Source organism: Ambystoma mexicanum, chromosome 11 (assembly GCF_040938575.1).
Source record: "Ambystoma mexicanum isolate Mex_15411 chromosome 11, UKY_AmexF1_1, whole genome shotgun sequence".
NCBI classification, from domain to species: domain Eukaryota; kingdom Metazoa; phylum Chordata; class Amphibia; order Caudata; family Ambystomatidae; genus Ambystoma; species Ambystoma mexicanum.
Window position 1 is genome coordinate 633,768,666 of NC_090934.1, and position 26,684 is coordinate 633,795,349.

Below are 26,684 nucleotides of genomic sequence, written 5' to 3' on the forward strand. Positions count from 1 at the left end.
CACTGCGCTATCACTCAGAGCGCAGCGCACACCTCTAAAGTAGGCGGAACACAGGGCGGGACACTCGGAATGGGGAATAAAATGGGGCACAACACTCGGAATGGGGAAGAATGTGGGCGGCACGAGGAAGTACAGGAGGCAAGTGCGCGGAACGCCCACACGCTCTCCGGCAACACGTATTCATGGATTCGAACAGGGCAAAACAGCGCTCGATCAAACCAGCGCACAGGCCCAAAAACGTACGCCACAAGTAAGCAGGCGGTAGCGTCCCGACGCACTCAACGAAAGTGCGCCAAAACCTGCGCCAACAAATACCACCCACATACAGCAATGGGCCATACCGTGACCCCAAAGGACTAATGATGTGCAAAGGTGTACGCCATTTACACGGACACCCACTGTTCAAAAATTTGCGCGTGTGTGTACAACGGGTTGCGCGAGAAGTCACTCGCGCGATTGCCCTGGGTACGTGTATCCCGGGGTGCGGGGAAGTCCCACACGCGATTGCCCTGGCCACGTCGATACCAGGGGTGCGTGTGAAGTTCCACACGCGAAAAGCCAGGGTACGTCATTTACAGGGGTGTGCGGGAAGTTTCACACGCGAAAAGCTAGGCTACGGGAATTCCAGGGGTGCGCGTGAAATCCTACACGCGAAAAACTAGGGTACGTCATTTACAGGGGTGCGCGGGAAGTTTCACACGCGAAAAGCTAGGCTACGGGAATTCCAGGGGTGCGCGTGAAATCCTACACGCGAAAAACTAGGGTACGTCATTTACAGGGGTGCGCGGGAAGTTTCACACGCGAAAAGCTAGGCTACGGGAATTCCAGGGGTGCGCGTGAAATCCTACACGCGAAAAACTAGGGTACGTCATTTACAGGGGTGCGCGGGAAGTTTCACACGCGAAAAGCTAGGCTACGGGAATTCCAGGGGTGCGCGTGAAATCCTACACGTGAAAAACTAGGGTACGTCATTTACAGGGGTGCGCGGGAAGTCCCACACGCGATTACAGCAGGGTACGTGTATTTCAGGGGTGCGCGGGAAGTTCCACACGCGAATAGCCTGGCCGCATGTATTTCAGGGGTGCGCGGGAAGTTCCACATGCGAATAGCCTGGGCGCGTGTATTTCAGGGGTGCGCGGGAATTTCCACACGCGAATAGGCTGGGCGCGTGTATTACAGGGGTGCGCGGGAAGTCCCACACGCGATTACAGCAGGGTACGTGTATTTCAGGGGTGCGCGGGAAGTTCCACACGCGAATAGGCTGGGCGCATGTATTTCAGGGGTGCGCGGGAATTTCCACACGCGAATAGGCTGGGCGCGTGTATTACAGGGGTGCGCGGGAAGTCCCACACGCGATTACAGCAGGGTACGTGTATTTCAGGGGTGCGCAGGAAGTTCCACACGCGAATAGCCTGGCCGCATGTATTTCAGGGGTGCGCGGGAAGTTCCACACGCGAATAGCCTGGGCGCATGTATTTCAGGGGTGCGCGGGAATTTCCACACGCGAATAGGCTGGGCGCGTGTATTACAGGGGTGCGCGGGAAGTCCCACACGCGAATAGCCTGGGCGCGTGTATTTCAGGGGTGCGCGGGAATTATCACACGCGATTTGGCTTGGTACGTGTATTACAGGGGTGCGCGCGAAGTCCCACACGCGATTACAGCAGGGTACGTGTATTTCAGGGGTGCGCGGGAAGTTCCACACGCGAATAGCCTGGCCGCGTGTATTTCAGGGGTGCATGGGAAGTTCCACACGCGAATAGGCTGGGCGCGTGTATTTCAGGGGTGCGCGGGAAGTTCCACACGCGAATAGCCTGGGCGCGTGTATTTCAGGGGTGCGCGGGAAGTTCCACACGCGAATAGCCTGGGCGCGTGTATTTCAGGGGTGCGCGGGAATTTCCACACGCGAATAGGCTGGGCGCGTGTATTTCAGGGGTGCGCGGGAAGTTCCACACGCGAATAGCCTGGGCGCATGTATTTCAGGGGTGCGCGGGAAGTTCCACACGCGAATAGCCTGGGCGCGTGTATTTCAGGGGTGCGCGGGAATTTCCACACGCGAATAGGCTGGGCGCGTGTATTTCAGGGGTGCGCGGGAATTATCACACGCGATTTGGCTTGGTACGTGTATTACAGGGGTGCGTGCGAAGTTACACACGCGATTAGGCTTTGTGGGTCCTGTCACCCTCGACGGCCCCTGCAGGCAGCCCACAAAACAGGGGACTACCCTGCACACCTGCTCATGTCTCCCACCACCCCCACCCCCCCAGTCACCAGGGGTACCCTCCACCAGGCCCCCACTCATGTCTCCCACCACCCCCACCCCCCAGCAGTGCAGGGGCAGCCTCCACCAGGCCCACACTCATGTCTCCCACCACCCCCACCCCCCCAGTCACCAGGGGCACCCTCCACCAGGCCCCCACCCATGCCTCCCACCACCCCCACCCCCCCGCCACCAGGGGCACCCTCCACCAGGCCCCCACTCATGTCTCCCACCACCCCCACCCCCCACCATCCAGGGGCACCCTCCACCAGGCCCCCACTCATGTCACCCACCACCCCCACCCCCCCCAGTCACCAGGGGCACCCTCCACCAGTCCCCCAACCATGTCTCCCACCACCCCCACCCCCCACCTTCCAGGGGCACCCTCCACCAGGCCCCCACTCATGTCTCCCACCACCCCCACCCCCCAGCAGTGCAGGGGCAGGCTCCACCAGGCCCCCACCCATGCCTCCCACCACCCCCACCCCCCCGCCACCAGGGGCACCCTCCACCAGGCCCCCACTCATGTCATCCACCACCCCCACCCCCCCGCCACCAGGGGCACCCTCCACCAGGCCCCCACCCATGCCTCCCACCACCCCCACCCCCCACCATCTAGGGGCACCCTCCACCAGGCCCCCACTCATGTCACCCACCACCCCCACCCCCCCAGTCACCAGGGGCACCCTCCACCAGGCCCCCACTCATGTCTCCCACCACCCCCACCCCCCAGCAGTGCAGGGGCAGCCTCCACCAGGCCCACACTCATGTCTCCCACCACCCCCACCCCCCCAGTCACCAGGGGCACCCTCCACCAGGCCCCCACCCATGCCTCCCACCACCCCCACCCCCCCGCCACCAGGGTCACCCTCCACCAGGCCCCCACTCATGTCTCCCACCACCCCCACCCCCCAGCAGTGCAGGGGCAGGCTCCACCAGGCCCCCACCCATGCCTCCCACCACCCCCACCCCCCCGCCACCAGGGGCACCCTCCACCAGGCCCCCACTCATGTCACCCACCACCCCCACCCCCCCGCCACCAGGGGCACCCTCCACCAGGCCCCCACCCATGCCTCCCACCACCCCCACCCCCCACCATCTAGGGGCACCCTCCACCAGGACCCCACTCATGTCACCCACCACCCCCACCCCCCCAGTCACCAGGGGCACCCTCCACCAGGCCCCCACTCATGTCTCCCACCACCCCCACCCCCCAGCAGTGCAGGGGCAGCCTCCACCAGGCCCACACTCATGTCTCCCACCACCCCCACCCCCCAGTCACCAGGGGCACCCTCCACCAGGCCCCCACCCATGCCTCCCACCACCCCCACCCCCCCGCCACCAGGGGCACCCTCCACCAGGCCCCCACTCATGTCTCCCACCACCCCCACCCCCCAGCACTGTGGGGAACCTGCCAGCAGGCCCCCACACATGTCCCCCTGGCCCCAGGTCCTGACGATACACAATCATGGCAGTAATGGCCAGCATACCCAGCACAAACACCCAGGCAAGGATTGCATCCACCCACATAGTGAATGCAATCACATGACACAACCCCAATGCCAAGTATGCAAAAGAACACATGTCTGTCACACACACATACACAATGGGTGCAAGTGAATGTCAAAACCCATATCATGACATGTAACAAACCAATGAGAAAATAACACAAGTGTAAGAAAATATAAAAAATGTATTAAATACCAAAAATAAGTGAAATTTTCAAACATACAACGATGTGGCCAAGTAAAAAAATGGTCCATGTCCGAGAACAAAAGTGATAAACAAAAAAACAAAGGAAAAAAAAATTAAAATGAATTTGTCCAAAGCAATATCATGTAATAGGAAATTAATGAAAAACCATTACGTCATGGTGAAAACAATAAGAAATTAAAAAAATGTATCTCCCAAAAAAACAAACTATATACAGGAATGTTCCAGGGTCCATGAGCCCAACACCAAAAATGAAACCTACCACTAACTAATGAAAAATATATGTACAAAAAAGTGGCCATTGTCCGAGCGGTCCAAAATAATAAAAATAAATAAAGGAAACCTAGCACTAACTAACTAAATAACTATATACAAAGGCAGCGGGCAAGTCCTGCGGCTCACTTGGTGATGTTGCTGGCCAGGGCATCATCGAACTCCATGTCGATGTCCTGGAGGCGGGACTCGGTCCTGGCCCCGAGGTCTCGCAGGGACAACCCCATGTCCACCTCAAACTCCCTGCGAGCTTCCTCGAGGCACTCAGCCCGCCTCAATGCCCGACGCATGGAGAACTCCGCCCTGACCATGGCGAGCCGCTCCTCTTCCGCCCGCTGCCGCTCCGCACCTATCCGCTGGCCAAACTCCTCCCACACGGAACACACCACCATCCCAGGGTTGCCCTGCCCTCCGGCCGATGCCTGCCCCTCGGATCTTGATGGCCCCGAGCCATGATGCCTCCCACGTCGAGCCCGCTGCTGCCTCCGACGCCACTGCCTCTGCCAGCAAGACGGCATCCAGGCTGATGGAAACCACCGACGCCGTCGTGCACGTGCCCTGCCCGATGATGCCGTCACATCTTCCATCTGCTGGGGTCCACTTGCTGTGTTGTCCACCCCTGCTGGACCTCCGACTCCCAACTGTGGCAGGGATGGGATCCCCACCGAGCTGGCTGCATTGGTCGGGGCAGGTCCACAGGGGGCCCTGGTGGCATCTGGGCCGGAAGACGGCAAGGAGAACGACCGGTGGATAGCCTGCACAGAGGAGGAGAGGGCCGTCAGATTGGCCAACACATGCAGGAAACCCCCGAACATGGCCGATCCCAATTGGGCCACGTCGGCACGGTGCACTTCGTGATGACGTGCGTGCTCCTCCTGGGAAGCACGCACGTCATCACGAATCACAGCCGTGCGCATCGCGACCCCAATCAGGACCTTCTCCACGCGGCCAGGGGTTACCACGTCCGCAGGTGGAGGGGAGTCCGGTGACATGGACATCCCCTCTACCTGCGGACGGGCCTGGGACGGGGCATCCCTGCTGGTGCATGGTGGTGCACTCACAGGGTCAGGGACAGTGACATGCACAGGCCCCTCCACGGTGACCTGTGCTGCCTCCTGCCCCTGGCCCTGGACTGCACCACTTGCACCAGCAGGGATGCTCCCACCAGGCCCCATGTGTGCACCAGTGTCGGCCTCCTCCTCCTCTGTGCAAACCACCAACCTGGATGGCTCCTCACCGTCTCCCGCCGTAGCAGGCCCCTGTGGGGGCTCACCCACCCCTTCCGCTGCAGCCGTGGGGGCATCCCCGCCGCCTTGCTCCACAGCGCCGTCTCCGCCCTCTTCTTCACTAGCCGCTGCGTAGAGGGAGACAAAGGACACAAGCATCAGGCTACTGTACAATGGTCCCCTAGACAGGAAGCAATAGCAGATGAGCACCACTGTCAAAGTACACTTCCATCATGTCCCTCCACAACACATGGGTCAGTCCAGGCAAAACACACACAGTAACAGGCATGGTGCATGCCATGGACATTTCCATGCATGTCCAATGGACTCTAGAAACATTCAATGATATGTAACTCACATGCATCATGGCTCATGCATATCACATGCACACACTTCACCTCAGTCACATCCATCTGGCCCCAAACACACCGAACACAGGCGAAACAAGGGTAAGTTGGGTGCGTCACTGAATCTGTGCATTGTCACACACATGTGTCATGCATCCATGGCATGCACAAGTCACAGACACGCAGGTCAGGCACACAGACATGGCTACCATATATGTACCTGGCATCAGCACCCATCCTTCACCCCCATCCATGTCCAGGTACAGAGACTTGCATGCTCTCATGTCCAAAATCTGCATAGGGCTCCCCATGCCGCATTTCAACACATGCAACAACCATGTGGGTCACACATCACTGGTCGCACATGCATTACCATGATGTCCCTGCACACATACATGCATACATGGCCCATGGCACACATACAGGCAAGTATCATAGAACCAGCACACCGCAACATGCCCTGTCTCACACAGTAATGCTTGGACACATACCGCTCAACTCTAGACGGGCCTCCCTCTCAAGGACCTGGGCGTGGAGCGCTGGGCGTACGCGTTCCAGGACCCTCTTCTGGATGGAACTCATGCGGCCCCGGCCCCCCTCCACGAGGCGCCGGGCCTTCACAAGGGTCCTGGACCTCAAGTCCTCCCAGCGCTTCTTGATCTTCTGGACGTTGCGGGTTGCCACCCCCTCCGCGTTGATGGCAACCACACAGTCGGCCCAGATCCTCTCCCGTCCTTCCTTGCTGGCGCGGGACGATCCAAAGAGGGCATCATACTGCCCCAGGACATGCTCCACCAGGACACCAACTTCGGTGGCAGTGAAGCTGGTGCCCCTCTGCCCCTCTGGCCTGGGGTTGCCACTGGTGCCAGATGTGGAAGTGCCCGACATGGCAACCCCAGAGGCAGGTGTGGGTGGGCAACTGGGTCCTGGGGCTGGGCTGTGGAGCGATGTAATCCCAGTTGGGAGTCTTCAGTTCCAGCAGGGGTGGACACAGCAACTGGACCCCTGCAGATGGCTGATGTGCAGGCACCAAATGGCAGGGCACGGTGGCAGCAGGCAGGCAGGCAGGCAGGCAGCAGCAGATAGCACGTGGGAGGCTGCTCGGGGCACTGGGGGGCAGTAACTCGGCCTTCTGGGCAGGAGCGTGGTCTTCCGTGTGTTTTCGGGTGGCCAGCTTGATACGGAGTGATTTGGCACGTGAAAATCCTGCACGTCAGCGTGAAATCCGAGGAAAGGCCCTTAGCGTGTAAGCGCGTCAGCACGCATACGCGATTCTATTGGACCAGAGTCCCTCAGCGCGTAAGCGCGTCTGACGTGACCCGCACGGGCGTTCCCCACTCAGCACGTGATGACGGAACACACGTGGAAATACTGCACGTCAGAGTGTCATCGCGTGATTGGCCTATGTACGTGTATTTCATTGCGTGTAATTGGACAAAAGTGCGCGTACACGCGATTGGCCTATGTACGTGTATTTAATGGGTGCGCGGCCACTTACACACGCAAGTACGTCAGCGAACCTGTATCCCGTGGTGCGTGTGAATTTCCACACGCTATTGGACTGGGAACTGGATTCCAGGGGTTCGCGGGTCACACGCTGTATCCCGTGGTGCGTGTGAATTTCCACACGCTATTGGACTGGGAACTGGATTCCAGGGGTGCGCGGGTCACACGCTGTATCCCGTGGTGCGTGTGAATTTCCACACGCTATTGGACTGGGAACTGGATTCCAGGGGTGTGCGGGTCACACGCTCGCCTAGAACACGCGCAAAGCATAAAATTGCGGACTTTAACAATAACAAGCTCAGACGCCAGGATGAACATACCGTTCCTAGCAGCAGTGGCAGTGGGCTACCAAAGGAGGAGGAGGAGGATAGTCAGGGCCAGAATATTCACACCCAGAACCAGCCTTTTCGGGATGCCTGATGACCAGGTGTATGGGAGGTACAGATTTCCACCACACATCATACTGGACCTGGTGACTGAGTGGGAGGATGACCTCACATCACCCACCCTGTGCTCCCAAGCACTCAGCCCCCTGGAGAAGGTCCTCAATGTACTGCACTTCTTAGCCACTGGATCATTTCAGCGGACAAGTGCCATAGTGGGTGGGGTGTCACAGGCCACCCAGTCACGCTGCCTACACCAGGTCTTGAACATCATGACTGCACGCCCATCAGTCCGCAGGCACATATACCTGCCCAGAACACCTGCAGAAAGGCATGCTGCCGCCCTGGATTTTTACGGAGTGGCACGATTCCCCAAAGTGCTAGGTGCCATCGACTGCACCCATGTGGCTCTACGTCCCCCCAGGGCATCAGAGCACATCTATAGGAACCGCAAGCACTGGCATTCCATCAACGTGCAGGTAGTATGTAATGCCAAGGGAATCATCACCTCAGTATATGCCAACTATCCCGGGTCCACCCACGACAGCTTCATTTACCGAATGTCCACCCTATGCCGGGACATAGATGCTGGGCGGCATGGCGATACATGGCTGCTTGGTGAGTATGTATGCCACTGCACATGCATGCATGTTGGATACTGAGCAAGGTCACAACCCCACCAATGATACCAATCACCACCTCCACAGGGGACAGTGCCTACCCTCTCAGCCCCCACATGATGACGCCAATTCGGAACCCCACCACGCCACCCCAGGTAAGATATAACACAGCCCACATTACAACCAGGGGCATAGTGGAGCGCACATTCGGAGTGCAAAAGTCACGCGTTCGCTCCCTTGACCGTTCTGGCGGGCAGCTGTTATACGCTCCCCCAGTAGTGTGCAGGATCATAGTGGCAGCATGTGTCCTGCACAACGTTGCAACACGCCGGGGCCTGGCCGTGGACATGGTGGTGGCCCCACATCCCCAACCACATGCACAGCCGCTGCGCATGGGAGGGGAAAGGGCACGGGGGGAGGCAGCCCGTACACAGCTAGTGGCTAATTACTTCACATAGAAATCACACCCCTGTGGAGTGCACACTGCCCTGGCACATTCCATCTGACAATCAATGATGACTCAACCTGACACTGATCCTGAATGTCTGGAGAATGAACCGGGAATACCATGTCAGCCTGAGATTGTTCACCTGGAAGTGTCACAATGTGTGCATCCCTACCCACACAGACACCACCAATGCAGTTTTGTGAAGTTACACATTGAAGCAGCTAAAATGAATACCCACTTGCAAAATGCAACAAGAGGACAGTGCCATGTCAGCCAACCCAACCCCAGCACCGCCACACGACACACCGTGCCATGTCATGCTAATTGCAGGTAAACAAAGTAATCCCCACAACATGACATCAGTCTCACTATGTACAGTGGCACTATTAGAAACCTGCAACACCTGAAATGCTCACAGCAATGCCGGACCAACAACATACTAGAGCACGTAGTACCATTAACATGACATCACAAATGTTACATATTAGTAGTCTCACCACCTGGAAATGCCTGCACTCCCACCACTACCAACTGTGCAGTGTTGTCGCCATGTAGAGTTGTAGGTGCACTGCTGCCAACATGGTCCCCATCTCCAGACTAGAGGTCCTTGTGTGGACATGAGGAAGGGACCTGCAAATTGGGAGGTAGACACAGAAGAAGAGTTACACATCAATGCAACATGCAGTGTACAACACAACAGCAATATGCACTATGAATGTATATACACAGTATTGACTACAGACTGGCCACACAGCTCATGGGAGTCCAACGTCACTGTGTAATTCACTGTCACTTGGGCACACCCTTTGCAAGCCCATGGAAACGGGAAGCAGGAGGGGTGTGTGTGACTCAAACCCAAGCATCTGAACCAAATACATTACAAGCCTGCATGTGCCCAGCCACAATGCAGCGTATGCCCACAGGAACCACGGAAGCCAACAGATCGAAGCCAACAGATCGAAGCCAACAGATCGAAGCCAACAGATCGAAGCCAACAGATTGTCCCAAAAAAATTGGGAATAAAAGAAATCAAAATAAAAATAAAAATAAGAAACAATCAAAAATGGCCATTGATGGGCCCGGGGGGGTTGGGGAGGCCACCCAGGAGGTCCGAGGACAGGATGCACACCAGAACCCACCTGCGTGGATCCTGGGAAGATAAAACACCTCCATGGGCTCATGGCCCACACGGCTACCCTATTGTGGGAGTATCACTGCTGTCGCTATTATCACCCTGTGCAGCTGCATCCGGAGGTGGTTGCACTATGGGAGGCAGCCCACGCAAGGCCCTAGTCTGCTCCTCCATGGCTGCAAGCATGCGGGTGTGGTAGGTCTGGTTCTGGAGGATGAGTGTGCGGAGGTCCCCATGCAACAACTCACGGGATGCCCGGACCTCCGCCCTCGTTGCCTGCATCTCAGCTGAGAGCGTACGGGTGAGACGCTCCAGCTGCTGTTCTGTCCTTTGGTGTGTTGAAGCCTCAAGCTCAACAAGAGTCGTCCTGAGGTGAAGGAGCTCCTGCCTCAGGGCTTCCCTGTGGCCCTGGGACTCAATGGAGATGGCCTCCTGCAGAGTCGCCAGTGCCGCCCGCCTGTTCCTGTTGGACCCCAACATGTCCTCCCTGTGTGACTGGCAGATGGAGTCGGTTGCCTGCTCTAGTCGCTCCATCAGCCTTTCTGGGGGGACAATGGAAGTGGCCACCCTATCCATGGCCTGAGCCATCATCTCGGATGATGCAGCCTGTTGGGTAGCCATACCGTAAATGGATTGCTCCCATGCGGTATTGCCGGGTGGCGTACGGCCACCACGTCGGCGGGCACCACACCTGTCTGGGGCAAGGCGAACTGCGCCTTGCTGTGCCGGCACTGCCTGAGGCTGCAGGACTGCATTCCCCCTCTGATCTGCTGGCCCAGGAACAGGATCAGATGTCGCGGAGTGTGACCCTGCATCCGTAACCACCGAAGGCGTAGCTGCCAACACTGACATCCCCATGGAGGGTACTGACCCTGATTCAGGTGGGTGAGACAGAACAGAATCCCTCCCTGGAACACTCACCTGCGACGGCACGTAGGTCTCATCCGAATCAACACCTGAGTACAGCTCGGGGGAGGTGCAGCCAGAGACACCCCTTGAGAGCACGACCTGCAGCACTTGTGGGTTCTCCCCCACCACCACACCACGTCCCTCACTGTTGGTTGGTCGGCCCTGGGACACCTCCTGGGTCTGCACCATCTCCACAACCCCAGCAGTATCAGGTGCGTCTTCCCCTGCAAAGACATGAAAACAAAGAAATGGAAACAGGCATTAGCACCATGGCACACATTGAGGGCTGAGAAGCAAGAGAACCAGTACTTGATTGACACATGTCCCACATGACTAAAACCCTCCCATGCATGCACCCTCACTGCGTATGAAGTGCAGGCAAATGGCACACACTGATGACACTAAGATGGAAGATGAACAAATTTTCTGCATGCTGCCTGGCAGTGGCATCACACATTGGCCTGTGATTGGCAGGTGAAACACACATGCCATCACACAGATGGCATGTACCATTGCTATTGAGTGAAGATGGAGAGGAGGGCAGCACCTATTCATTCAGTCCAGTTCCCGCATGTAATAGCTTTTCTAATTCTAACAGGTCAGATTTTTCACCTGGAGCTGCCAGTCTGAAATGGTCAAATTGCACAGGGACATGTGTGTACAAATGATATCCAGGTAACAAAGTCACTCCACTTTACCATACCCATGTCAGACATGTGACTAGTGGACAGCGACATGCCTAGTGAAAGTGGTGGAATGCAAACAAACTGACTGAATGAACAGTGAAAAAGAAGCAAATATGTTGTGTCAAGGTGACACTTCAAGGGCAACTGGCGTGCAGTTGTGCTAGATGTCTACTGTTGGCAGAAGGGATACTGCTATGGCCAAATGCAGCTGCGCAGGAAGGATTGCATGAAGCACATGGCTGACCCATACGACTCAGGCGCACACACTCTCACCTGGCACCCGAACAGAAGCCCTCACACACACACCATGCACATGGATGACACACACATGCATGTGCACTCACCGGACAATGCCTCGTAATCAGCCAGATCTCCCACGCCTTGGATCTGTTCCTCCGTGACGTAGGTCCCAGCGACTGACTCATGTGGAGTGAGTTCCATGTCTACTACTGGAGACCCACCTCCAGTCACTAGAGTTGCGGCATGACTTGAGGCCAGCTTACTCTTTGCCCTGCGCTTTAGGTCATTCCAGCGCTTATAGCAATCATTGGCTGTGCGCCTCACGATTCCAAGGGCACTTACGATGTCCGCAACGGTCTGCCAGTGTGCCTGGCGTTGTGCAGGTGTGGTCTTGGATCCTGCAACAATGACCATCTCGTTGTCATGTCCGGACACATACTCGACAAGTGCATTCAGTTCGTCATCCGTGAAGCTGGGCTTCCTGGACGGGCCGGACTGTGTAGCCGTGTCTGGGGCATCAGCCTGTGCCGGACGAGCACTCTTCTTCTTCCGCTTGGAAGGTGGTGGTGATCCTGAGTGTCCTGCGCCGCTCTGGACACTAGGGGCAGGAGCCCTGGTGGACTCTGTATCAGGAGTGTGGGATTGCACACTCAGCATGGGAGTTGGTGCAGGCATTGGCTCTAGTGTGATGGTGTCAGGGGGAATGTCAGCAGCATGGACTAGGACCGACACTGTCCTGGCTGGGTGTGTGAGGGCTGGGGTGGATGGAGCCGCAGCTGCCCCTGCAGCCTCTCCGCCCTGCCTCCTTGGTGCAGCAGATGACCTTGCTGCCCCAGATCCACGTGGCATGATGGCATCAACGTGCACCAGCGCACGTGTCGTAGCCCTGCTGACCTGGAAGTCAGCCATGGAGTCAGCCAGGTCTGGTGCCACAATGGGCTGGTCCAACAAGGGCTGAGCATGGATGGTGTTAGCCACTTCAGCCTCAACGGGAGGGGGGGGGGGGGGTGATGGGTGCCCTTGACTGGTCCTCCACACATGGGGGGACAGGCTCACCCTGCAAGTTACGACCACGTCCCCTACCGGATCCACCACGGCCACCACTTGTGGCTCTTCCACCTTTGCCACCCTTACGGAATCCTCGCCTCCCAGCCATGGCACTGATATTAATGTGCGTATGGGAGTGGCTGTAGACAATTGTCCTGGGCAATTGGGGGTCAAAGGGGTTGGGTACCAGATGGTAATTGTACCCTAGTGCTCTAGCACGGCTGATTGTAACCCCTGGGGAAAGATGACGGGTCACGCAACGCACAGGAGGCCCAAAAAAGGGAGATGACGTGCACGCAACCCCTCCTAGACCACGTGTGCAGAAAGAAAAACCTGCACTACGCTGTGGCACCCAGTAACACAAGAATGAACGTATGCGTGTCACACGCAGCCTAGAATGACCTCTGAAGGGGTAGGCTACACACGGGGCAAGCACAGAAGTTGGATACGTGCGTGACTCACCGTCTGCCAGGTAAAAGAGCGTGAAAAATGAGCGCGTTTGGCTGGCTAAACCCCCGCCAAAAGAAGATGTGTACGCTGTCTGAGAAGACAGGACAACAGTAGAAGGGGACACTGTTTGAGGGAACAGGCCCAGGTAAACCAGTAAAAGAGAAAAAGCTGTCAGAGGTAACAGGGAATACGAACTGGAAACGCTGTGAAGTAAATCGCGTGTGAAACGACAAGAAGTACAGAATTCACCCACTCGCTCTCCACGAAAAGCACGTACAAGGAAATGGTGTTCTACATGTACCTTATATACAGGCCCACACGTTCAGCGTCACTTACGCGGCGTGTACGTTCACCAATCACACGCTTTGTCACTCCTGCGTGTAGATCCATTTTCACCAATCACACGCTTTGTCACTTCTGCGTGTAGATCCATTTTCACCAATCACACGCTTTGTCACTTCTACGTGTAGATCCATTTTCACCAATCACACACTTTGACACTGGGACGTGTCACGCAACAATTTCCTGCACGTGCAGGTGACTATAGGCGCGCATATGCTGTTGACGGGTTTACGCGCTAAGGGCCTTTGCTGACGTGTGGGATTTCACTCCCTATCAGGCTGTCCACGCGTTCACACACGAGAGACCACGCTCCTGGCCAGGAGGCCAAATTACTGCCCCCCAGAGCCCTGAGCACGCTCCCACCTGCCATCTGCTGCTGCCTGACTGCCTGGTGGCCACGTGCCCCACAGTGCTGGTGGGTGGGGGTGTTGGGAGACATGGGTGGGGGCCTGGTGGAGGGTGCCCCTGCACTGGTGGGGGTGGTGGGAGACATGGGTGGGGGCCTGGTGGAGGCTGCCCCTGGTGGCGGGGGGGTGGGGGTGGTGGGAGACATGAGTGGGGGCCTGGTGGAGGGTGCCCCTCGATGGTGGGGGCTGGGGGTGGTGGGAGACATGAGTGGGGGCCTGGTGGAGGCTGCCCCTGGTGGCGGGGGGGGTGGGGGTGGTGGGAGACATGGGTGGGGGCCTGGTGGAGGCTGCCCCTGCACTGCTGGGGGTTGGGGGTGGTGGGAGGCATGGGTGGGGGCCTGGTGGAGGCTGCCCCTGGTGGCGGGAGGGTGGGGGTGGTGGGAGACATGAGTGGGGGCCTGGTGGAGGGTGCCCCTGGATGGTGGGGGTTGGGGGTGGTGGGAGGCATGGGTGGGGGCCTGGTGGAGGCTGCCCCTGGTGGCGGGGGGGTGGGGGTGGTGGGAGACATGAGTGGGGGCCTGGTGGAGGGTGCCCCTGGATGGTGGGGGCTGGGGGTGGTGGGAGACATGAGTGGGGGCCTGGTGGAGGCTTCCCCTGGTGGCGGGGGGGTGGGGGTGGTGGGAGACATGGGTGGGGGCCTGGTGGAGAGTGCCCCTGGTGGCGGGGGGGTGGGGGTGGTGGGAGACATGGGTGGGGGCGTGGTGGAGGCAGCCCCTGCACTGCTGGGGGTTGGGGGTGGTGGGAGGCATGGGTGGGGGCCTGGTGGAGGCTGCCCCTGGTGGCGGGGGGGTGGGGGTGGTGGGAGACATGGGTGGGGGCCTGGTGGAGGCTGCCCCTGGTGGCGGGGGGGTGGGGGTGGTGGGAGACATGGGTGGGGGCCTGGTGGAGAGTGCCCCTGCACTGGTGGGGGTGGTGGGAGACATGGGTGGGGGCCTGGTGGAGGCTGCCCCTGGTGGCGGGGGGTTGGGGGTGGTGGGAGGCATGGGTGGGGGCCTGGTGGAGGCTGCCCCTGCACTGCTGGGGGTTGGGGGTGGTGGGAGACATGGGTGGGGGCCTGGTGGAGGCTGCCCCTGGTGGCGGGGGGGGTGGGGGTGGTGGGAGACATGGGTGGGGGCCTGGTGGAGGGTGCCCCTGGTGGCGGGGGGGTGGGGGTGGTGGGAGACATGGGTGGGGGCGTGGTGGAGGCTGCCCCTGCACTGCTGGGGGTTGGGGGTGGTGGGAGGCATGGGTGGGGGCCTGGTGGAGGCTGCCCCTGGTGGTGGGAGGGTGGGGGTGGTGGGAGACATGGGTGGGGGCCTGGTGGAGGCTGCCCCTGGTGGCGGGGGGGTGGGGGTGGTGGGAGACATGGGTGGGGGCCTGGTGGAGGCTGCCCGTGCACTGCTGGGGGTTGGGGGTGGTGGGAGACATGAGTGGGGGCCTGGTGGAGGGTGCCCCTGGATGGTGGGGGCTGGGGGTGGTGGGAGACATGAGTGGGGGCCTGGTGGAGGCTGCCCCTGGTGGCGGGGGGGGGGGTGGGGGTGGTGGGAGACATGGGTGGGGGCCTGGTGGAGAGTGCCCCTGGTGGCGGGGGGGTGGGTTTGTGGGAGACTTGGGTGGGGGCCTGGTGGAGGCTGCCCCTGCACTGCTGGGGGTTGGGGGTGGTGGGAGGCATGGGTGGGGGCCTGGTGGAGGCTGCCCCTGGTGGCGGGGGGGTGGGGGTTGTGGGAGACATGGGTGGGGGCCTGGTGGAGGCTGCCCCTGGTGGCGGGGGGGTGGGGGTGGTGGGAGACATGGGTGGGGGCGTGGTGGAGGCTGCCCCTGCACTGCTGGGGGTTGGGGGTGGTGGGAGGCATGGGTGGGGGCCTGGTGGAGGCTGCCCCTGCACTGCTGGGGGTTGGGGGTGGTGGGAGGCATGGGTGGGGGCCTGGTGGAGGCTGCCCCTGGTGGCGGGGGGGTGGGGGTGGTGGGAGACATGGGTGGGGGCCTGGTGGAGGCTGCCCCTGGTGGCGGGGGGGGTGGTGGGAGACATGGGTGGGGGCCTGGTGGAGAGTGCCCCTGGTGGCGGGGGGGTGGGGGTGGTGGGAGACATGGGTGGGGGCCTGGTGGAGGCTGCCCCTGCACTGCTGGGGGTTGGGGGTGGTGGGAGGCATGGGTGGGGGCCTGGTGGAGGCTGCCCCTGCACTGCTGGGGGTTGGGGGTGGTGGGAGGCATGGGTGGGGGCCTGGTGGAGGCTGCCCCTGCACTGCTGGGGGTTGGGGGTGGTGGGAGGCATGGGTGGGGGCCTGGTGGAGGCTGCCCCTGCACTGCTGGGGGTTGGGGGTGGTGGGAGGCATGGGTGGGGGCCTGGTGGAGGCTGCCCGTGCACTGCTGGGGGTTGGGGGTGGTGGGAGACATGGGTGGGGGCCTGGTGGAGGGTGCCCCTGGTGGCGGGGGGGTGGGGGTGGTGGGAGAAATGGGTGGGGGCCTGGTGGAGGCTGCCCCTGCACTGCTTGGGGTTGGGGGTGGTGGGAGGCATGGGTGGGGGCCTGGTGGAGGCTGCCCCTGCACTGCTGGGGGTTGGGGGTGGTGGGAGGCATGGGTGGGGGCCTGGTGGAGGCTGCCCCTGGTGGCGGGGGGGTGGGGGTGGTGGGAGACATGGGTGGGGGCCTGGTGGAGGCTGCCCCTGCACTGCTGGGGGTTGGGGGTGGTGGGAGGCATGGGTGGGGGCCTGGTGGAGGCTGTCCCTGCACTGCTGGGGGTTGGGGGTGGTGGGAGGCATGGGTGGGGGCCTGGTGGAGGCTGCCCCTGGTGGCGGGAGGGTGGGGGTGGTGGGAGACATGGGTGGGGGCCTGGTGGAGGCTGCCCCTGGTGGCGGGGGGGTGGGGGTGGTGGGAGACATGGGTGGGGGCCTGGTGGAGGCTGCCCGTGCACTGCTGGGGGTTGGGGGTGGTGGGAGACATGAGTGGGGGCCTGGTGGAGGGTGCCCCTGGATGGTGGGGGCTGGGGGTGGTGGGAGACATGAGTGGGGGCCTGGTGGAGGCTGCCCCTGGTGGCGGGGGGGGTGGGGGTGGTGGGAGACATGGGTGGGGGCCTGGTGGAGAGTGCCCCTGGTGGCGGGGGGGTGGGTTTGTGGGAGACATGGGTGGGGGCCTGGTGGAGGCTGCCCCTGCACTGCTGGGGGTTGGGGGTGGTGGGAGGCATGGGTGGGGGCCTGGTGGAGGCTGCCCCTGGTGGCGGGGGGGTGGGGGTGGTGGGAGACATGGGTGGGGGCCTGGTGGAGGCTGCCCCTGGTGGCGGGGGGGTGGGGGTGGTGGGAGACATGGGTGGGGGCGTGGTGGAGGCTGCCCCTGCACTGCTGGGGGTTGGGGGTGGTGGGAGGCATGGGTGGGGGCCTGGTGGAGGCTGCCCCTGCACTGCTGGGGGTTGGGGGTGGTGGGAGGCATGGGTGGGGGCCTGGTGGAGGCTGCCCCTGGTGGCGGGGGGGTGGGGGTGGTGGGAGACATGGGTGGGGGCCTGGTGGAGGCTGCCCCTGGTGGCGGGGGGGGTGGGGGTGGTGGGAGACATGGGTGGGGGCCTGGTGGAGAGTGCCCCTGGTGGCGGGGGGGTGGGGGTGGTGGGAGACATGGGTGGGGGCCTGGTGGAGGCTGCCCCTGCACTGCTGGGGGTTGGGGGTGGTGGGAGGCATGGGTGGGGGCCTGGTGGAGGCTGCCCCTGCACTGCTGGGGGTTGAGGGTGGTGGGAGGCATGGGTGGGGGGCTGGTGGAGGCTGCCCCTGCACTGCTGGGGGTTGGGGGTGGTGGGAGGCATGGGTGGGGGCCTGGTGGAGGCTGCCCCTGCACTGCTTTGGGTTGGGGGTGGTGGGAGGCATGGGTGGGGGCCTGGTGGAGAGTGCCCCTGGTGGCGGGGGGGTGGGGGTGGTGGGAGACATGGGTGGGGGCCTGGTGGAGGCTGCCCCTGCACTGCTGGGGGTTGGGGGTGGTGGGAGGCATGGGTGGGGGCCTGGTGGAGGCTGCCCCTGCACTGCTGGGGGTTGGGGGTGGTGGGAGGCATGGGTGGGGGCCTGGTGGAGGCTGCCCCTGGTTGCGGGGGGGTGGGGGTGGTGGGAGACATGGGTGGGGGCCTGGTGGAGGCTGCCCCTGGTGGCGGGGGGGGTGGGGGTGGTGGGAGACATGGGTGGGGGCCTGGTGGAGAGTGCCCCTGGTGGCGGGGGGTGGGGGTGGTGGGAGACATGGGTGGGGGCCTGGTGGAGGCTGCCCCTGCACTGCTGGGGGTTGGGGGTGGTGGGAGGCATGGGTGGGGGCCTGGTGGAGGCTGCCCGTGCACTGCTGGGGGTTGGGGGTGGTGGGAGACATGGGTGGGGGCCTGGTGGAGGGTGCCCCTGGTGGCGGGGGGGTGGGGGTGGTGGGAGAAATGGGTGGGGGCCTGGTGGAGGCTGCCCCTGCACTGCTGGGGGTTGGGGGTGGTGGGAGGCATGGGTGGGGGCCTGGTGGAGGCTGCCCCTGCACTGCTGGGGGTTGGGGGTGGTGGGAGGCATGGGTGGGGGCCTGGTGGAGGCTGCCCCTGGTGGCGGGGGGGTGGGGGTGGTGGGAGACATGGGTGGGGGCCTGGTGGAGGCTGCCCCTGCACTGCTGGGGGTTGGGGGTGGTGGGAGGCATGGGTGGGGGCCTGGTGGAGGCTGCCCCTGCACTGCTGGGGGTTGGGGATGGTGGGAGGCATGGGTGGGGGCCTGGTGGAGGCTGCCCCTGCACTGCTGGGGGGTGGGGGTGCAGGGGGACATGAGCAGGTGTGCAGGGTAGTCCCCTGTTTTGTAGGCTGCCTGCAGGGGCCGTGGAGGGTGTACAGGGAACACCTGTGAGGACCCACCCAGCCTAATCGCGTGTGACTTCCCACGCACCCCTGTAATACACGTACCCAGCCAAATCGCGTGTGATGATTCCCACGCACCCCTGTAATACACGTACCCAGCCAAATCGCTTGTGATAATTCCTGCGCACCCCTGTAATACACGTACCCTGGCTAATCGCGTGTTAAACTTCCCGCATACCCCTGTAATACACGTACCCTGGCCAATCGCGTGTTAAACTTCCCGCGTACCCCTGTAATACACGTACCCTGGCTAATCGCGTGTTAAACTTCCCGCGTACCCCTGTAATACACGTACCCTGGCTAATCGCATGTTAAACTTCCGCATACCCCTGTAATACACGTACCCTGGCTAATCGCGTGTTAAACTTCCCGCGTACCCCTGTAATACACGTACCCTGGCTAATCGCATGTTAAACTTCCCGCATACCCCTGTAATACACGTACCCTGGCTAATCGCGTGTTAAACTTCCCGCGTACCCCTGTAATACACGTACCCTGGCTAATCGCATGTTAAACTTACCGCATACCCCTGTAATACACGTACCCTGGCTAATCGCGTGTTATACTTCCCGCGTACCCCTGTAATACACGTACCCTGGCTAATCGCGTGTATAACTTCACGCGTACCCCTGATATGCACGTTACCCGCTTTGCGTTCCTTGTTTGGCAGCCCTGTAAACTGGTCCAGGGTTAGCGCAGCCCTTTGCGATGATTTAGCGATTTTGATGGCTTTTCCTTGCGCGAGGGCGTTCTTGGGGCGTTACTGGCGCTGCTGCAGGGTCGCTGCGATACTCTGCGCCACGGCTGGTTTGGGAGCCTAAAATCCATGAATACGCTGTGCGCCGGATTCGGTTTTGGCGCACGCGGCTGGCGCAGACTATCGCACGCGCACGCTGTGCGCCAGCCGCGTGCGCTACTTCTGCGCTGAATTCTATGAATTACCCTGTCTATGTTCAAATCTCAAAAAATAATACTTATACAATTACATATTTTTATTTATTTATTTATTTATTCAATAACTTTTATTTAAGCATTACATTGAGGCACTATTACCTAGAACAGCTTAGTTACAGAAATTGTGGTATTCAGTGGTACATTCTGAATTTCACAAGACATAATAAAGATATTCTGTTTGTTACAGTTGGTCATTGCAATACAATTTGTTCATTAAGAACATATCATATGTATTGAACTGGTGCGACGTATCTTATGTAAATAAGATAGTTTTAATGGTTTTGAGGAAGGCGCTGAGGATTTCAATTAAAAAAATCAATATCTAACTTAAAAACAGTGCTATATACAAACACAATTACTAATTTGTTTCTTTTACAATTGCAGTGAAGACCATTCTCCTGAAATGAAGCAGCCAAATTTGAAGAACAAAGAATAACTAAGAATTAACCTGTTCATTTTAGAAAAAAGTAAGTAGAATATCAACATGATATTTGTATTATTACTCAAACATACTGTAAAGTTAAGTCATGCTATTTATGTGCCTAAAAATAGAGATTGTGCACTATTCTGTCCAAAAATCCCCATGTCTTAAAAAGCGATTTACAGCCAGAATGGCTCACAAATTCCTATTTTTGGACACACAAATGACCCAACTCAACCGCTAGAATTTTCATATTATAGAACAAACAACTGTTTTAATTGTATACATTAGATTTACTATTTATACTTCTGCACACCACTAGCTTATTTTTTTCTGTCATCTGAACCTGAGTTTAGGAACATATTAATTGAAGAATACCCATCCCTACTAGTTGTAGTTCCCAATGCACAATCACACACCATTACATACATCATCTTACTCAAACACTCATGCACACATCACACATACATTGTAGAACACCCCAACCCATACCATCTTTATTTTTTTCAACAGACCCTAAAGAATGCCTACCAAAAGTCAAGTCTGTAGAAAGCAACGCAGAAGTAGAGCAAATGAAAATAAAAGTGTGCAACAAAAGCATCCATCTCTAGCAGAATTTGTAAAAAAAAGTTGAAACAAAACAGCTAATACAGTCATTTAATGAAACACAAGAAGTTTCAAGTACAAAAACTTTGCCTCCTCTATCAAAATGTAAAACAAACCAAAAAACAATTAACAGAAAATCAGCTATCACTACAGATAAAACTGCTTCTTTAAATTTTAATATACTGCAAAGTAAGCATACCAAAAAAAGTATTTTAGCCAAAATGTTCTGTCACAAAGTCCTTCAAAATCTTATAAAAACATGAGAGAAATCAGGTTCAATGCTTAAAACCTATCGTAGGAAATTAATCTTAGAAGCGTTGATGGACAGTGCAATTATTCTCAAAAGAAAGTTATTTATTTTAGTGTTAAACAAAATGAAACCACTATCAAAACTAATAACTAAATTACAAAAAAGACTTCGGAATAAACGAAATGTCAATAGAAAGAACTTTCGTAATTATCTGCGGAGGTGAATGGAATCAAGCTACGAGCACAGAACCATACTTTAATGAAGAAGCGTACAAACAAAACCAAACAAATACAATAGCCTTACATAGCAGTGGTCGAGGTTATGAAAAAGTTAATAATACCATAATGGAACAAGAAGTACTCCTTACAAAAATATGCCCTAAAAACTTAGAATTACCCTTCCATTCAACTGAATCAGAACGTCTAGTGTACAAATGGCCAGGCACGTCAACATGTAACATTCCCAAAAAATGTTTAAAGTCTTTACGCCAATTCCTCAATCAATATGTAAAAAGCAAAGACAAAATCAAAATTAAACTACTGCAAACTATGGATACTTGTCCAGTGCGCAAATACACAGGACTATAAGGACATTCATTGGCCTGCATTACAGGACCTACTTGTAAAACCACCTTCCATGATATCAAAAGAATATCAACACATCATTCAAATATAAGAAATCTAGTCTATAAACTGTACTATGCTAAAAGTCCTGCTTTAGCACTAGCAACTTTAAATAGGATTCTTCCACATGGTACAGTGAAAGAACTACTTGAAGAAATTCACTATATCCAGAAGAAATATTTTGGAAGTGAAAGCCATTTACAGAATGAAATAACTTTAAACAAAATTAGCAACAATTCTACACATGGCAACCTTTTGCTAAACACATACAAAAAAGAAATACTAAAATTTAAAAGTACATCAGCTGAAGTACCAAACAATGTATGTGTATGTTGCCGCAGAACTTTTTATAAAAGTAACACAAAAACTGTAGACCTATCATATAAAATAGAAGACAATGAAGATTCTAAAGGGTTTGAATGAGCTCTCTACCTTGTAGCAGAAAACAAATACGAAATAACTGACCCCTTAATACTTTGCAGTTACTGCACTACAAAACTTGACAACAACCAAACTCCTTCACGTGCTATCACAAATAATTAGGAATTATACCCACTACCAAAACCCCTACAAAAACTTAATTTATATGAGAACATCATTATTCAAACAGTAGACCCATTTCAAGCAATAATACGCCTTCAACCTAAAACAGCAAAATTACCTCCCTCTGAATTGGTGAAAGGCATTCGTGGAAAAGTAGTTTATTTACCATTAGATCTAAAGAAAATGTGCATACTCTAGGAGTGCAACGCCCAATGCAGCAATTTTTAATTATGGAGAACCTACAAAAGACAAAAAAATATGGCAACAGCTGGTAGATTTACATAAAGTTAGACAGGCCTTGCAATATCTTAAAGAGAATAATGAATATTACAAAGAAATTAATATGGAAGAAAACTTGAAGGATACAACTGAAATAATTCAAGAAACATAAGAAACTGGTCAATTTGAGCTCCTAGATCCTGCTACAATATCAAATACTTTAGACCATTGTACAATTCATCCTTTGCTCTGTAATGACACCATAGAAGATGCACTGGAAACGTACCAAATGCGTCAAACAAAAGGATCACCAATCAGAATATGGGAAAAAAAGTATAGAAGCACGTGCTTTTCCTCTACTTTTCCTCTACTCTTTCCTACTGGCAAAGGAGGAAGGTACGATGATAGACCTATTCAAATATCAGCATCAGAATACCGCTCATTACGGATGTATTCTGAAGATCCCAGATTTAGACAAAATGTGGAATACATATTCCAGCTACTCTTTGAAAGTGAACTAGCAACTTTATGTTACGTAGTTTCACACATATTAAAATCAGGATTACACTTTCAAAATATGATAGCTACACAATTATTACAAAAAGTGCAACAAAAGGATGAGGTTTTACAATCAAATATTACAAATCTATTAGCAAATATGCGTGGTACTAAAGAGTACTGGTTTCGAAGTCATGGAGACGTTGTACGTTGTATGATCAGAAACCTTGGCCCACCCACTTGGTTTGTTACATTAAGTTGTGCAGAATATGCATGGGAAGATTTACATGATTTCCTACGCATATCAAACAAAAACAAAACAAACATAGATATACTAACACCAGGAAAACTTTGTTCTTTGGATCCTGTTAATGTTTCAAGATATTTTCACCATCGCTTCATTGCTATGCTACATTTTATTTGTAATAAAACTGTTCCTCCCCTTGGAGAAGTGCAACACTTCTTTTCGAGAAATGAATACCAAGCCAGAAGAACACCACATATCCACATGCTTTTATGGATTAAAGATGCTCCTAAATTTGGTCAAGACAGTGATGCCACTGTTTCACAGTTTATTGAAAAATATGTCACTTGTGAAATTCCATCAGAATCCACAAATCGAAATCTTCATGCACAAATTTTACAATTTCAAAGACACAAATGTGGCAAATATTGTCGTTGCAAATACAAAAACAAAGGGAAATACTACACCAAATGCCGATTTGGTTTCCCTAGACCAGTTACAAATACAGGTCAAGTGAACAATCTCATGTCTTCAGTTAGACATAGTGTTAAAGGTAATTCACCTAAAAATACATCTTAAATAAAAAGAAAAGAAGAAGAAAAATATATCAATGATTATAATGCAATCATTGCCCACTTATGGAATGCAAACATAGATGTGCAGTACATTGCAGACAATTCTATTGCAGTTGCACGATATGTCACAGCAAACTTCACCAAAGCAGAAAAGACAGAGCTCCAAGACCTCTGGAATGACCTGTCATCAGATAAAACAGTTTCTCAGAAATTATACAGCTTGGGCATAAAAATGCTCTCCCATAGAGAATGTGGATCATATGAAGCAGCTGATCAGTTAACTGGTACTGCATTGTATGGTAAATCTGAAAATATAATATGGCTAAGTCTTGGTCCAGCTAAATCTAGAAAAAGACTTCTAAAATCATACGAAGATATAGAAAGAATAGCCAAACAGGATCCCAACAGCCAAGACATTAAAAAAAAAAAACTATTCATTGGACACATACTACCCAAACAGAAGTAATACTTTGGAAACCATGTGTCTATACCACATAGCCCAAAACTACACAAACAAAAATAATATAAAACCTGATAAAAAAAGGTAAATACAGAGTGAAAAACTGTGAAGGCAGCTTAATTAAACTCACTAAACCAAATTTAATTAATCATATCAAATTGTCATTGAAGACTCCTCAACATAAAGACGTATATTACATGTCCCTGCTACAACTCTTTAAACCATGGAGAAAAGAAGAAGAAATACTAGATAACTATGACTCATATGAAGATGCTTTCAAAGCAAATGAAAGCACTATAACTGATGTAAACTTTACACAATACCAAACAATGTTGCACAATGAACAGCAAAATGAAGAAGTCCAGGCCCAACTAGATAAAGACACTCCTGACAGTAGTCAACCTTCTGTAACAGGAAGCCAAGAACCACTGGGAGAACCACTAATGATAAATGAGACAGAATTAGCTATGATAGAAGTAGAAAACACCATGTGTCAGTATGAAGATAAAGAAGACTTAACTATACTACAATCAAAACTAAACAACGAACAATGTAGCATTTTTGAAGAAGTAACAAAACAAATTGCACATGGTGTACAACATGAAAATAAAGAATGTTCCTGCCATCATTATAAACCTATACTACTGTACATCAGTGGTGAAGCTGGTTCTGGCAAAACATTTCTAATCAAAATCATCAATAAATTCCTTCAACAATTGACAAACAACAAACTGTCAGCTGTTGTCACTGCCCCCACAGGTTTAGCTGCCTACAACATAGGTGGTGTCACTTTACACCGATTACTACTATTGCCAGTAGAACACCAGAACAAATTAGACTATTACAAACTTTCTGCAGAAGCCTCAATGGAACTACGCAGAGTATTTAAACAAATGAAAATGCTACTAATAGATGAAGTGAGCATGGTCTCCAACCTAATGTTGGCTTTGATTCACCTCAGATTACAAGAAGTACTCAAAACAAACTATGAAGAGTTCTTTGCAGGAAAACACATTATTGTTTTCGGAGATCTTCTTCAATTGACACCAGTAAAAGGTGAGCCTATTTTTAAAACATTAGGACACAAACTCTGCCGTAAAACTGTTGGCAGCATTGGAAATGTCAACCTTTGGCAACATTTCCAATACAGAGAATTAACAGAAAACATGCGGCAATATGCAGATCTCACTTATGCCAACATCTTAAAAAGTATCAGAGTTGGTATACTTTCTAAAGAAGCACAAGCAATATTGAAAACCCGGCAAATTAATGCACTTTATGGCGATAATGCATGTGCTACAGATGTTATGGAACAATTAGCACACAAAAATGTCAATTATATGGCCTTAATGCCAACTCTTGCAAGCTGTTTCAAATTCAATGAAATAATGTTAAGTACAGAAATGCAACCAATAATGGAATTAGCACCACAGACAAACTAGATGTACATGGTATGAAACTACCCATGTGTGACCAAGCCACAACAAGACTAAATAGTTTAGAAAAATCTATCTCAAACACAGCAGGCTTAGAAAAGATATTAAAATTATCCTTAAATTGCAGAGTAATGCTTAAACGTAACCTTGACGTAGACCAAGGACTAGTTAATGGAGCACTGGGTACAGTTGTTGGCTTTCAAACATACCCACGCGACAACAAAATTCAGTTTGTCAATATAGTCTTTGACAAATTTTCAGAAGTAAAAAGGATAGGACGCTCAACAGCTAGATTCCTTCTCTTCAAAGATATGTATGTACGCAGAGAACCATTTTCTCTAACTCTTACATACACAGTCACGATTCATAAATCACAAGGTCTTACCCTAGACAAAGCAATGATAGATATTGGTAACACAGTCTTTAAAGAAGGCATGAGCTATGTAGCACTATCACGCTTACGTACACTTGACGGTCTATTTCTAATCAACTTTGATGCAAGTAAAATAAACGCTGATATTCCTTGCATTTTAGAATACAATAGACTTCGCTCACTATAACACCCCCACCTAAACACATATTCTGTTCCACAAAAAGTAAAACGTTATAAAAGAAAAATAAATCAAACAGAAATGCAACAGGATGTCACTGCAAATCCACCAAAGAGAGTAAAAGAAACTAATACTTCATCAAGTACCACAAGCAAAAAAGAATCAATTAGGGAAAGTAAACCAAGTACTTCTTTAAAGAAGGAAGACAAACTCCAAAAAAAGCAGTCAGATACAGAACTACCTGGTCCATTTAAACTCTCAAATATAGTTGGTGTAAGTTGCTACGCAAATGTAGCAATGAAAATTCTATTTAAATTACCACCAATTGTTGACAACATTTACTTACACAGTACAGACCCATTGTGTATGCAAATGTTAGTACTTCACAGAAATGCAGCAAACAATCCTGATAACACATATAGTGTTTATGGAATAAGACAACAATTGGACTACTGTGCTGGAATGGCGAAATTCACTATAAACTCACAGGAA

General features: G+C 54.0%; 1 protein-coding gene across 3 annotated transcripts in view; it reads right to left on the reverse strand.

Annotated features, from left to right (window-relative positions):
• The window catches only part of LUZP2 (leucine zipper protein 2), a 1,804,399-nt gene that overhangs the window by 754,027 nt on the left and 1,023,688 nt on the right, over window positions 1-26,684 (reverse strand). The gene's annotated exons all lie outside the window — the stretch shown is intronic.